The 14,069-nt window shown below is 36.5% G+C and overlaps 1 protein-coding gene across 25 annotated transcripts in view; it reads right to left on the bottom strand.

The window, feature by feature from the left end:
• The window catches only part of DLGAP2 (DLG associated protein 2), a 448,813-nt gene that overhangs the window by 316,210 nt on the left and 118,534 nt on the right, over positions 1–14,069 (bottom strand). For 4 of the 25 annotated variants that reach the window (XM_050315361.1, XM_050315355.1, XM_050315357.1 and 1 more), the window contains exon 1: positions 2,133–2,526. The exons of 20 other annotated variants lie outside the window; for them this stretch is intronic. The gene's annotated coding sequence lies outside the window, so the exon portion shown is untranslated. Of the gene's footprint in view, positions 1–2,132; positions 2,527–14,069 lie in introns of those variants that run through there. One more of the 25 variants, XM_050315362.1, reaches the window with a different exon arrangement.

A 14,069-nucleotide genomic window follows, 5' to 3' on the forward strand; every position in this document is an offset into this window, starting at 1 on the left:
TCTTTTCTATTAATTTTAAAATATTTTATTATTTAAGAAAAGCAGCTGCCAAATCTGCTTTCCTTTAGTGGGAAATTATAAGAGAAGCAAAACTGGAAAAAAATTATTAATGCATTTAAAAAAAAAATAAAAATAGGTGGACTAATGAAAGCAGTGACTACATAGTAATTTCTTTATTTTTGTTCTCCAAAAGATGGACCCTGCAAACCGCTCAATATTTGAAATTTAGTCACCTAAGCTACATAACAGTTGCATGTCTGAAATACAGAGCATGCAATTTGGCCTCTACACTCAGTATCTGCCACTTTCCTTCAGCTTTCACTTAATATGCATAAATGAAATCTGTGAAAATGTCTTCATTTTTCTAGATCACTTTAAAAAGCATTTGCAGTGAAAAAGCTTCCATAAAACATATTAAGTACATCTCATTATGCAACTATTTGAACAAAATAGCCTTAATTCTGTGTTTTTTCTTAGAAAAAGCAAAGGATAATGTCAGGCACAGTGCTGATGTTTGAATATGCTCATATGTTGAAGTACCTTCACCTGTCTGCTAACAATTTGAAATAGCATGTTTCATTCAAAAAATAATGCCAGTACTCACCAACTTTGCTAAACACACTGATTTTAAACACCTAGTGAAAGTATTGTTTGCCTGTTTTCACGTTTCAGAAGATACCTTTTAAAATTTACTGCATTGGGCACTCATGATCATTTTGGTCACTTGTTGCTAAATAAAAAGGATGTAGTCTGTCTCAAGTGACAGGGAAACAGGGAAAGATATGGATCCATGAACAAATTATGATCAATGCAAGAACTGATATTAATGCATGTTTGTAAAATAATCACACTGGTACTACAGAAATCAAACCTTCAAACTTCTCCACAGAAATTTAAAAACAACAGCAATTACAGCTTGTGAATAGATGACAGCTAGCCTGAACTTTTATTTTTATTTCATACAGATCTTGCTTTTTTTTTCCTTTGTGGCTTTGTTCCTGCATCAACTTCTAAAGAGTGAGCTATTTTACCTGCACATCAGAAACCTATACTGGCAAATACAAATTTATTGATTTTTTGGGTAGGCATATCCAAAAATAGAAGGGCTAATACTCAGGGAAAAAAGAAAACCCCAAACCTTTACTTTTGAAAAGTTTAAGATATGAGAGGGAAAAAATATATACAGAGAATACTTCCTATATCGAAACATTTCAAGCCATTTGAACACTGTTCACTTGCTGCAAAGTTGCCAATCCTAAAAGCAGGATTGAATGAATTTTACTGAAGGAGACCCAGTAACCCAGTGATCTTCCAGACCTCTGCTGAAACGTAGGTTTCTCAAAAAAAATTCTTACATCAAATCAACCCTTACTGTACAATTAATGTTAGCTATCCAAAAGAGTGTGTGTGGGTGATCACAGCACATTTTTAAAGCTCTTTAAAGAATATTTCTGTTTGATAGCATTTTTTGTTAGCAACATTTCTATAATGTAAAGGCTCCTATCACTGTGCAGCAAATATGTGGGGTTTTTTGCTCTTATCTCATGTAGTGCACTTGATAAGGAGTACTACTGAATCTTCTGCACACTGCATTACAAAGAAAACTGTCTTTCTGTAAGGCATTTTCTCTCCACTGCTTTCACATAAAATAAAGGCTCTTGTAGCTGGATGTATCTGAATGTAATAATACTCAAATAAAAACTGAAACCCTTCTACTTTATCTGGAGTATAAATCCCCGAAAAGATTCTTGTCTTTCGAATGGTTTGCTGTAATAAAGGTTAACATTGAACTGAACTTATCGTATTCTAGCATCACATGTTAAGTTCCAAATCTCTGTGTGTGATCTATTTTCTTTTCTATTGTTGAAATTAGAGAATAGGTAAAATGATGGCAATATTATTAAAAATAACACAGCAAAAGCATTTTACTTAAAGACAGTTCAAACCTATTGCTTTCATGAGTAGGAAAAAAAACATGGTGCAAAGTACTGGGGGGAGGGAAGGGAAGAGCATCTGTTGAAAATTAACTACTTCAACATTAATTAACACATAATTTTCTACCTGATGAGCTGGTGTTGTAGAAAGTATAAATTGAAGGCACAAGAGTAAGAAATGAGTCATCTTTGACTTACCGTATCAAAGACTATTGCTGTATTGCAGTCAGCATCCAAACACAGAGCATGAAGCTTCTCACAAATCAGAAAAAATATACAATCAATGAACAAATAAAATTCATTGTAAAAATAAAGGCCAGAGATTAGAGTATGTATCCAAGGGTCTGGTTAGTCACAGCTTTGACTAGCCTGCTACAGAGCTCTGCAAAACAAGTATACTGCAGCAGTGTGGCAAGCATAGGATTGCAATGCATGTCCCATATATTCAAGCATAATAGAAAACATGGTCTGGAGCTTATTCCATGTGGAAGTGGGGTTTGTTTTATGCAGGCAGAAAAAAGAAAGGTTCTTTTCCCACATAACAGAATTAGAAATGAAGATTTTTCTTGATTATTGTACACAATAATTCCCCAGGATATCAATTACATAAAGCAGGTGCCTCTGTCTCCTGTTTCCCAGATAAATGCCTGTAATCTTATTTCACAAATGATCCTATTTAGACAGGAGCCACCTATTGTGATGATATCATTTGCTCTAGTGCCCATAAATGGGCAACTTCCTACAAAACGTCACGACTACTGACGACACAAATTTTTATAATATTGAGTGGGCAGAGTGGTTGATTGGGTCCCATCAATCTACAGCAGCTTCTGCTGATGTGATATCATGAATCCTGCATAATCATCTAAAAGACTGAAAATGAAGAGACGCATTAAACCTGTCTGGTGGAGCTCATTAAAAAAAAAAAAAACAACAACCCCACACCTAAAACTGGGGAAAAAATCCTAGAGAGGTAGTAAAGGCAGATGAAACATAATGACAAAGCAGTGGCACCTTTTCAAATGCCTTCGGCACTACCAAGGATACTGGTAGATATGAACAAAATCACTCTCAGTTTAGAAGTGTAGCTGTCAGTTTCTTTTTAACAAATAATAAAAGACTGAATATTCTCTTTCCTTGCAAATGCAAAATATGCATTGACAGCTAAAAGGACCAGTGCTTCAGTGATGCATAAATTAGCTGCTCTTAGTGAATATTTTTTAGAATTAGCAGCTGCTTGTCACGGTAGCTTGGAATATGAACTCTGTATCAAAGTACCCTTGGACTGTTAGAAATCCAGTCTGCTAGACAGGCTTGCTTCATGCACTCATTACATGGATTTAATTTCTTACATCAGTGTGTTCTTAAGAAAAATCATTCACTTAAATATACATATTTGGGAAATGTTATGATACAGATAACTGAAATTAGTTTCCATCTACCTGCTTTAACACATAGGGTTGTGAGGAGAGTTAAAGGTGACACAGCGTTCACTTGCCTACCCACCCTTTCCCCAAGGGATTTGATTGTAGCTGGAGGCTAAAGCAAATTGCCTAAGAACTTTGTATTTAATACTTTTCCTGCCAGAAGTTGGTAAGAACTTCAGAAGAAGATCCCCTGATTAAAAAAGAAAAAAAATTACCTCAGGGCATTTTTCAACAGGATCTCCACAAATCTTGGTTTAGTTATTCCTGTTTGAATAGACTGAGCTGCATCTAAACAACTTCTTAATACACAGGAAGAGACACGTAACACTAGGATCCATCCACATTCATATTTGGACAATGCTCACCACAATGCCAGTCAAGCTGGGGTTTTGGGGAAGAAAACTAAAGCTTAAAAGCACAAAACCCAAGAGGACTTAATATACATTTCCACCTGATGATTTCCACCAAAACAGAGTCCACTTCTGGAAATTCAGCCCGTCCACTGTAAATGGTCCTTTTTATACCTTGCCTTTACTTCATAGCATCTTTGGGCCAGGGACCTCTACTAAATTTCAGTATTACACATGGGGAGGGTCCAAAAGGCAAAGCAGTGCAAATGTTAATAATAAAAGCAATTCTTTCAGAGCTGACTGGTACCAAAATGATTCACTTCAGGTCTAGATGGGGTGAAATCAAAATCTGAGCCCAGCATCCATGGCTACAAGACACAGCCATGATGTCAAAACAGAGAAGTCAATGTTTTTTCTAAAAGCACCCTAAAGAGAAGAACTCCTTCCTCAGATACTGGAAACAATGGAGAAAACAATTTCAGAGCACTGAATGTCCATTTAGATATGAGTAGGTTCTTTCCTTCTCCCTGCCATGCTTGTCTTCAAGATGACACTAGCTGATCTTTCTAAATATGCTCTCTAGGCACAGAGCATAGCTTTGACTCTGGATATCATAACCCCTACATTTCAGTACTGGGTGGAAATAGAAATGCATATACTCTGTGTGTCCAGATGGCATAAATATTTTCCATGTGTTTCCATGACAAAAGATAAAGATAACACACGAAACAGTTAGAAAGTAGAAGTGTGTGTGAGTGTAACTGAGATTGATGGTCCAGAAGTTTCTCTCTTGGTTAGATAAAAGCTGCTGAAATGGAAGTCAGGAAAAAAAAAGACAGAAAATAGCTTAAAAGAAAATTCATTACTGCTTCATCAAATTCAGTCCTGCCTTGGGAAACACCAAATGTCAGATTTCGTTGTTAATGTACAAAGACTTTTAAGGCTGTTTCCAGGATGTAATAGGAAAGCGTGCACTTTCTTAAAACAATATCTTTTTCAGAATCTGAGCCAAAGGATGTCACCACTCTTCCTTAATCTAGTTTTGAGTTTACCAAGGACACAGTGATGAGCTTAGAGCTTATTCCCATGCAGAGGAGGATGTTAAACATGGTCCCATGGAAGATGCCCTGATGGTTCTCATCTTTGCTTAAAGGTTTCTAGGCTTTATAAAAGATTGTGCTAAAGAGAATGGACTATCATTCCCAAAGAGTTCCCATTTGTCTAGGGAGATAGGGTGAGAAAATACCCCAAGCATATTACTGTCTCAGGAAGAGCCTGAAGGATGAGTCACTCCGTTGAAAGGAAAGTTGTTGTACTTGGTCATGGGGAGATTGTCATAAGCCACAACACCTAATAGTAAGCAAGCACAGTGGACATGTGATAAAACTGCAGACCACACAACACAATATTCTATCCCTCTTAAGTTCTTTCCATTACATTTGGGATCTTTAAAGTACATTGATATCCAAAAAAAAAAAAAAGTCTAAATGTCATTAAAGCACCTTTGAAATTCCTTTTTTTTTTGGCTTATTCTTTCTAGCAAAACTGAAAACTAAGTCTCTCCAGATATTAAGGCCAGCTGATAAATCTGCACATTCCTGGGCAGAGAATAAGCAGACTGTATCTTCTTTAATATCTAGGCTTTCCACTAATTAGAGCTGAACCCTAAATCATAGAACACCAGTAGATTATTGAACTTCCATTCTGAAAGGTAGGAGACAGAAGGATACTACCTTCTAAAACACCTACTGATATCTTAATAATAATTGCTTCAGTTAAATGAGCTTGTCTGCTGATTTGAGTAGCAGGAAGCCCTGCCAGTAAGTGTCATTGTAACTTATATTAATTAGTGGGGAAACACCAAACCAACAAAAAATTATGCTAAAAGAATCTTGCAATGCTTTCCTTTTAGACTGCATACAACGAATAGTCAGTACAAATAAAAAGTAAATTCTTACATGTCATCCTTTTCCAGAAGTAGAGTAGGAAAACAGCTCCTGCATATTGTGTGATGCTTCTTTTAATGGTGCTACTCAGGTCAGCCCTTGTGCATGTCAATCAACAAGGATCACACACACAAAGAAAAAGAAAAGCCTTATAAGAACTTGCATCTCCACTTATTTCTAAGGCAAACAAACATGAAAATTAGGCAAGAGTCTTGGTGAAGGAAATTTCAGTCCACTATCCTTTCTAATATTTGCAGCCAAGATCAGAAATGCTAAGGGCTAAAAAGTGTATCCTCATTCTTTTAACCAGGTCTGCTTGTGTCTAAATCTCTTGAGGAGCTGAACTGAACTGATGGGATCCATTGGACAGACATTATTAAAGGATGCCTCACATTGCTGTACCTAAGCAAAGATTCTTCCTTAAATCCCTTTGAGATTCATCACTATTGCTTTTAAACAGCACTGTGGAAAACAAAAAGGGAGTTTTCAGCCTCGTAAGGCCAAATGTAATTTGTCATAATGTAGAAATGCTAATGAAGAATAATCTGCAGTTTTTAATTACTCGTCAAAATCCTATTATCCAACAAAAAGCCAGAAATATCTCTTGCCAATATCACACCTAAATAAATTCTTAATATTAATAATCACAATAAATTATTACTTAATGCTTGAAACAATCAGGAAAAAAATCTTTTCACAAGCTCATTTCTATACCACCAGCTGCAACGCTGGTGTCCCCAAAAAACCCTATGAGTGTTCATTTTAATTTCACACTCCATAAGAATACAGGTGTAAAAAAATCTGCTAAATAAAAAATTACATTTTCTGATAGGAAAACATTCATTTCCATATGAATGTTCAAATAGTTGAGAGCAGAAATTTTAAAAATTTTTAAGGGGTCCTTTTCTTTGTTTTTCAAAAGCAAAAATGTTGGTTGATAAGGGGTGACCATAGTTTGCATCTAGTGACTCTTCTACATACATTATAATGTTTTTTGAGATTGGAAGAAAAGCGTAAAAAGTTCTATTTGATGTCATCCTGTCTTTGAAATTGTGTATTTTACTAAGTCATTTCCTTTTCAGTGGAACTCTACACTGCTCTGAAAGGTAGCTGTATTGGAACATTTATAGCCCAAAAGTTTGTACAAAATAATTTAATATAAGCAGTAAGTAAATAATTTTTTCTGTCATAGACCTCCATACTGTAGGATGCCTGGTAAAAAGCAGATGGTTTTCCAGGGATAGTTGGTAGGCTTCATCCCTAAGCCCAAAAATCTAATTTTCTGAGCATTTCAGATCTGGATTCTCTATAAATTATAGCTATTGTGACAAAACATTCCCATTGGCAGACAGGAGACTTATTGAGATAGCTTTCTTCATTGAAGATCAAAAAGCAAAGCTATGGTATGGTCATTAAACCTGTGACATGAAAAAAGAGGCTTCTTCCAGGTAAGGATGTAATAAATTCTTCATATTCTGATATTAATAAAGTGGAAGATGCATCTGTGAGCAGGACAGCTTTGTGAACAGTAATTCCTCACTCATTTGGAGGCAAGATTGCAAAAGCATCTGGCTGCCCATCAATGCAAGTGTTGAAGAACAGCAATAACAACAAAGAGAAAGATAATCCTGAAAGACCATAAACCAATAGTAGAGCCAAAAAATATATAATTAATGCCTTCTTTTAAAGAAAATGAGTGTCCTTCAGAAATTTCACTTTTTTCTTCTTAGCAACATCTTTTATCTTAGAGCTTAGAGCAGTTAAGAAGCTTCTCAACTTTGCACTATTAATTTTAACAAACTTTATAACGGGGCATTATTTTTACCAAACCTGCAAAATTTTTCTCAGGTAACGTTTCTTCCAAAACAACTGGTCTGAGAATGTTAGTGCAGGCTTTCTAAGCATTCTTGTCTTGAGTAAAAATAGTTACCAGTGAGCTGTGAAAAGTGACAGGCTTTAATCTTTCTATCTTTTTGTTTACTGATCTATGTCTCAGGTCAAACACAGTTCTTTCACATGTAGTCCTATGTTCCTTGGCTTGAGTTCCGCTTTTCATTCTCCTTCCAATTTTTCTAAGTTCAAATAGACAAAAAGTGAGAGACAATTTTTTCCTATCTGGTTTTGAATTTTATGCATTTCTGATGTCTTTGAAAGACAACCTGTAGACTCTGTGACAAAACAGGAGGTGCAGTTCTAAAAAAAATCATTGTAGAAAGTATGGAGAAAATATAACAAAGAGGAAGGACTTGCAGATGACCACCTCTCACGCAAAGAAATCTGTTCTCCCTTGACAAGCTGAAGTACCTAGTACATCTTCAAGTACTACAATCGTACTGGCAGTTTGTAAATGTGATCAGTAAGCAGCATTTCAGGGAAAAACACTGGGGTGGCACTGTAGGTTTATGGCATATCAGCAGTGTGTAAGGAAGGAAAACATTCATTTTATCTGAAGCTTGAACTTCCATCATTGATGACAATAATGAAATGCGCAGATAGAAATGGCAAAGACTGAAATTTCTTGCTTTGACGTTTTCAATCTGAAATGTATGGTGTAAATGTCTGCATGTTTGCACAGAGCACTGTAAATAACCAGGAATTGTTTGCACCTATGTGTTAGGGAATTCAAACAGAGGTAAAATTTCTTTCTATACATGGGAAATCTGTATAGCAAAAAGCTTCCTACTTGTTTATGCTCAGCCAAAGGTACTAAAATTAATAAGATATTGGTAAGTACTGGAACTACCAGCTCCTCAAGCTTCTTGTTGAGCCTTAACCAGTTATACAACTTGAAGTCAAAAATATCCCAACTAAAATGGTAAGTCTGAATTCTTGGAAATAATAGTCAATATGATTTCCTCTCCTTACCTCTGTATTGAGTGTATATATATATATATATACATCTCTAAAAAAAAAGAAAATAAAATAATTAGAATAATTAATTCTTTACTTATAATACAAGCTGATCTTCTGCTTGAAAAGGAGGATGTGAGGTTTTAGTCTAGGGAATATGAAGACTAGACTTGAGATATGGCTTTCCATAAAGAAACCAAAAGAAATCACTAGCAAAAAGCAAAAGCAGATAAACAAGATTCTGGGGAAGGAGGAGAGAGACATGTGACAGCAGCTGCAGATAATTCAAAGGCTTTCTCAGGGTCTGGTGAGCCCAAAGGAGGCACCTGACACACTGAGGCTCCAGGTGGAAGCACTGTCTCCAAGTCACAGCCAAGAGAAAGAGACAGCCCATAAGGTCTCATTAACATTTCTTGATTATTTGATAATAAAAATATAGTCTAGGGTATCTAGTGTGTAAACAAAATTCTGCTTCACGTTATACCTCCAGTACACAAATATTACAATCATGTAACCCAATATTAACTGTGTCCTGTGCTGCAACAGCTGAAGCACCAGGATTTGAATTTTTTTCAAGCCAAAGCATGCTGTGAGGTTTGACATCATGTTCAGGTCCTTGTTGTGGCTGATACCGAGTGATCTGAGATGACAAGCTTTGTTCTGAAGGTGAAACAAAGTCAAATTCTGTAACCTCACATGTTGCCAAGAGACGAAACAGTCGTCTTCTGGCCATATCTCATCATAGGCACTGCCACTAATCCATTTCCAGGCATCACAGCTCATAAACTCAGAACTATTATGGACTCGATAAAGTCAATCAATATATTAGTTAACTGAGATGGAATGATTTAGCTCTCAGGGAAAAAAATATAGGGTTCGATGTTACTCATTGCTGGTTTTGAGCATCTTGGTATAATTAATCCCAGTAAAGCCATTCGGACAAACACATCTGACTTGTCACATTCAAATACATTGAAATACAATCAGGAAAACAAAGTATTTTTGTTTTGTTTAAACAAATTGCGAGGTCTTCAAAGCAAGGACTGATTGTTACCATCTGTTTTACAAAAGCCTCTTGAAGGGCTTTTCTTCTGAGACCCTACTTCATACCTGAGTATGTGAAACAGCTCAACAAGAACGTGGATTTTCTCTTACAAATTTTAAAAGTCAGTCTCTAAAGAAAGAGCATATCACTAGTGAGTTTTTCAAAGGTGGAAAAGCCTTTAGCACTTAAATTACCTTTCTGCAGTTCCAAATCTGAGCAAGATATAAAAGTATGGTACAAGGACAATGGGAGGAAAACTGGATGCCACAATATACATTAAAAATACATTTTGATGCAAAGACTCTTCAATCTTACATGCTAACTTAAAGAATAAAGGTAAACAGATGCATGTATTTACACACAGCCAAATAATCAACAATGTATGTTGTCTTATCACAATCTTTACAAGGTCTGGTTTAGAAAATATTTGAATTTGTCTTTCAGAAACAAAATAAATTATATTTAACACTTCCTTTTTTGCAGGAAAAAATATTCATAATATGGGGTAGAGAAACTGCTGCTTTATTATAAAAAATGCTGAATACTTTAATGAAATTACATAAAATACTCAGTATTGTAATATTCAATACTCAAATGTATAACAATTTCATATAATAGCAGTGAGATCTTCTACCTCCTATATCAACCTAAATTTTTATTTCAGAGAACCTCACTGCCATCCCAAAAGAAAGTTTCCAAGCTGACATGTACTACAAATTCTAATATCTTTTTTTTTTGCTTGAATAAATCCAGAGTCTTGTAACATAAGCTGCAGCAGTTGAAATGTGCAGTGAAATGACTGTTTAGCATGACTTCTAAAAATAGTTAAGCAATTTCAGCCATAGCAAACAAAATAGTAGAAATACTCTTTCAGTAGATTATTTCTATTAAGTTTCATGTTTCTTGCAGAAAAACAATGTGTGCAAGATTATTCATTAACAATGGAATGGAGGAAGAAGTAAAATCCTCCAGCAGTAGTTCAGAAAAGATTATAGAGTACATCTGTAAACTGGGTCTTCTTTAAGGGTGGCTAAGGGCCAGAAAGTGACATGAGGGTACCACTGATAGATTATTTAACCCTGCCAACATGCAAAAGAAAACACCAGCAATAACATTAATATTCACAGTGGCACCCTATAACGCATTCGTATTTTAGATTTGACCTTACTGACAAACTTGGCAAATGACTGTTTTGTTCCTGTGATTCCAGTTTTTTATGAAAGGACAATAACATCCCTGCATCAACCCTTCATTGTGATTTTCCAGTAAGGATATACAAATGTTTGATATCTAGGATTTTGCAGTCTAGAACTGAAGCACACTGGCAAAGCTGATATGTGTAGAAGTCACTATGGTTACTGCCCACACTTTCTTTGCCTCCAATAAAATCTTTCATTTCCATAAGCATTAAAATTCACCAAATGCACCAAAATTATTCAGACAAAAAAAATAAGCTCTTTGGCTTATAAGCCTCTTAGCTGTGTTACTTTTATCTGTTTAAGTATAGACTCTGAGATGAGGCATATTATTACACATCTGTGTATAAGAACAATTATTGCAGAAGAAGCCTTGCAGTGGAAGTGCATTGTAGACCCCAGCTTCAGCAGCGTGTGTGGAACAGCTGTCTGCTCTTGGCCAGTATAAAGCTGAAAGCCAGAAAACGCTGTACAGGATGCCAGATGAGAGGCACTAGCTGAGGATTTAGCAAGGCAAATTCAGATGAATATGCTTAGCATTATTGTCAATCTTTCCAGTACTAAAAAAATTAAAAGTTCATATGGTTAAATTCCTTGTCTATTCTAATAAGAAATAGCTATATGTAAAACTAATTTTTTTTTGCTTTATCTTATAGCAATCAGCATGATTCTTCCTTTCAGTATTCTTACATAAATGTCAAACTGGCTAGAGCCTGTAATATTTCCTGAACTCACTGTCACTCAGTATACCAAGTTCTTTAAAACTGTGTTCAGTGGCTGTGTCCTCAATAGTTACCACAAACCATTTCTTAGTTTTATCCTTTTACTTCAGGTAGATTTACACTTAAGTTCCTCCCAGCACACTGGGTGATTTTGCTCCCTGCTATAGCCGGTTATTTAGACCTGCTGAACTACCATTGCCACTCCTCCTACATTCAAGTAGCCTATTTTTCCTCTTTTCACCTCAATACCCTCTTACAGCTATTTCCTTTTAGTCACCAGGCTACATATCTGACAGATATCAATGCACTCTTTATCAGTTCCGTTATTTTCTTTTTCCTGTATGTGATTTTGCTGATGATCCTTATAGGTGAAAGTTCTTAATATTACTCTTCAATACACTCACTGAGGTTCTTTCACTGAGAACCTTTTTCCCCTTTTTCAGGAAGGGCACAGTGCTCACTGCATACACGACATGCAGGTAAAATACTTGGAACCTTAAGCAGGAATTAAACTGAACTTTAGCTATGGTTTGTAGAGAAGCAGCACCATCAGAGGTTTATTCGTGCTGATGAGGCAGGATATATAGTCCCCTCAACACCCAAATCTACATGATCTCTTCTAGCATTGCCAGCCCCAAGGACTAAAGCAACACCCTCAAAAGTAACAGATGGAGCTTTCCCAAAATCATAAATACTTTTATCTTAAAAGATAGAAATGCAAATCAAATATGAACTTGATACTGACTTTTAATTTGGTATGGTATATTCAGACCAGATGTCCAACCTGTAAGAACTCAGAATACTGTCTGTCATATCATTACTTCCTTAATCGAACTGAAAAATAAAGCTTTTCCCTGTAATCCCTCCCTTTTAACAAACTTTTGCTAATGCATTAAATATCACATGAAACAACAGATCAGCAGTGGTCACTTTTCACATATCATTTCCATGCATGGAACCTAGATGCATTAAAGAGGGAGGAAAATAATTCCTAGAAATTCAAAGGACTCAGCTGTTGGTTTAAAATAGTCATCAATTTCTATATAAGTCATAGAAAAATATTGAACAGTTCTCTGCTCAAAATTTTTCAGTGTGCATGAGAATGTGAAAAAAGTTTTCCTTCTGATGAAGTCTTAGTAAATGCATATGTGTCCAGGTTTTGACAAAAACAGATTAGCAGTTTAGTGGGAGCTTATAAAACCTGTGCAGCTGTGGAAGAAGAGTACACCAAAAGACTAATATTTATTGGTACTCTGACTTTTAAGCTGTTTTCTGTTACGCTTGCCTACTTACTTGTGCTCCTGTCTTATTCCTGGGAGAAATGCCAAAAAAATAAAGTGACCTCTGTATACTAACTATTAAGTATGTCACATCATGCTACTTAAAATATGTTACAAGCTGATTGGCAGGAAAACACATTTTCTTCTGATTGGGAACACATATACCCAGTACAATGAAAATTCACAGTCCCAGCTTCCTGGGAACCCAGCAGTCAGGTCTATCCTATAGGTGTTCAGCTGCAGCATTACAAGCTATGGAAGAGCATTTTATCCCATAAACAAGATAATTTACAGTGGGATAATATTTAAAACGAGCATAGACTTTGCTCAGATTAAATTAATCCAAATTAGGGATCAAATGACCTGTAAAGCTATGAGTTATGCTTTAGAAATCATTCCAAGATGAAACACACAGAAAACACATCCCAACTTTACCTAAAGCATAAATATAGTGCAGATTTACAATCACAGCAATTGAGTACACAGTATAAAGAAAACATAGCTATAAAAAAAAGTCATTATCTTACAGAATACAGCTGCTGGATGGATTTAAGGAGACAATGAAGATGCTGAGGAACAAGGGACTTTTGTAGGCCTGAGAGATGCCAAGAGACAAAGCGAGCTGCAAGGGGTGAACACGGAGAGGGAGCAGAGAAAGCCTGAAAGAAAATATCGAGGGATGGGAGCAGGGATAAAAGTCTTTGCTGTAAACAAGGAAATCTTCCCTGCAGCCTATTCTGCCACCCCCACGTCTGTACGACAGGCAGAGGAGAATTTGTAGTTGTTACCCACTGCCACGCTTGAGCCGGACACCTGCTTGGCTGCGGGGCTCTGCCGACCAGCCTGCCAGGGACATTGCACCTTTGAGACTTTATGCTCGTAGCAGCTCCGCTGTAACGCAAGGGGACGGCTCCATCTAGAGGCAAATATCCCCTCAGCCAGTGAAATGGCATCACTGCGGCTGAAATACCTATTTCTTCACAAGTAAGCACCTACTCAAAATAGCGTTCCAAGCTGTTGTCACCTGGGCAGGGCTGTCCGGTGGGAGGGAGCAAGCCCCACCCACTCCACCTTCTGCAAAGGCTGAGCAGTTTAAATAAAACTGAGTTCTCCCTGACACCCACTTCTCGAATGGTCTCCCATGCCAAGGCTGCCAGATTGATTTTGTGGCATCCATAAAATGACACAGATTTAAGGCTTACTCTCGTTCTGGTGACACAAATGGGTCCCGCAGGCAAAGGGTTCCTGGCCTCCTTTACCACTAGCGTCTCATGAGAAATACATAGCCAAAGGATTTCCCCCTAATATCTTGATAAACA

This window comes from Myiozetetes cayanensis, unplaced genomic scaffold, assembly GCF_022539395.1.
Source record: "Myiozetetes cayanensis isolate MyiCay16 unplaced genomic scaffold, myiCay2020 scf2-11, whole genome shotgun sequence".
Lineage (NCBI taxonomy): Eukaryota > Metazoa > Chordata > Aves > Passeriformes > Tyrannidae > Myiozetetes > Myiozetetes cayanensis.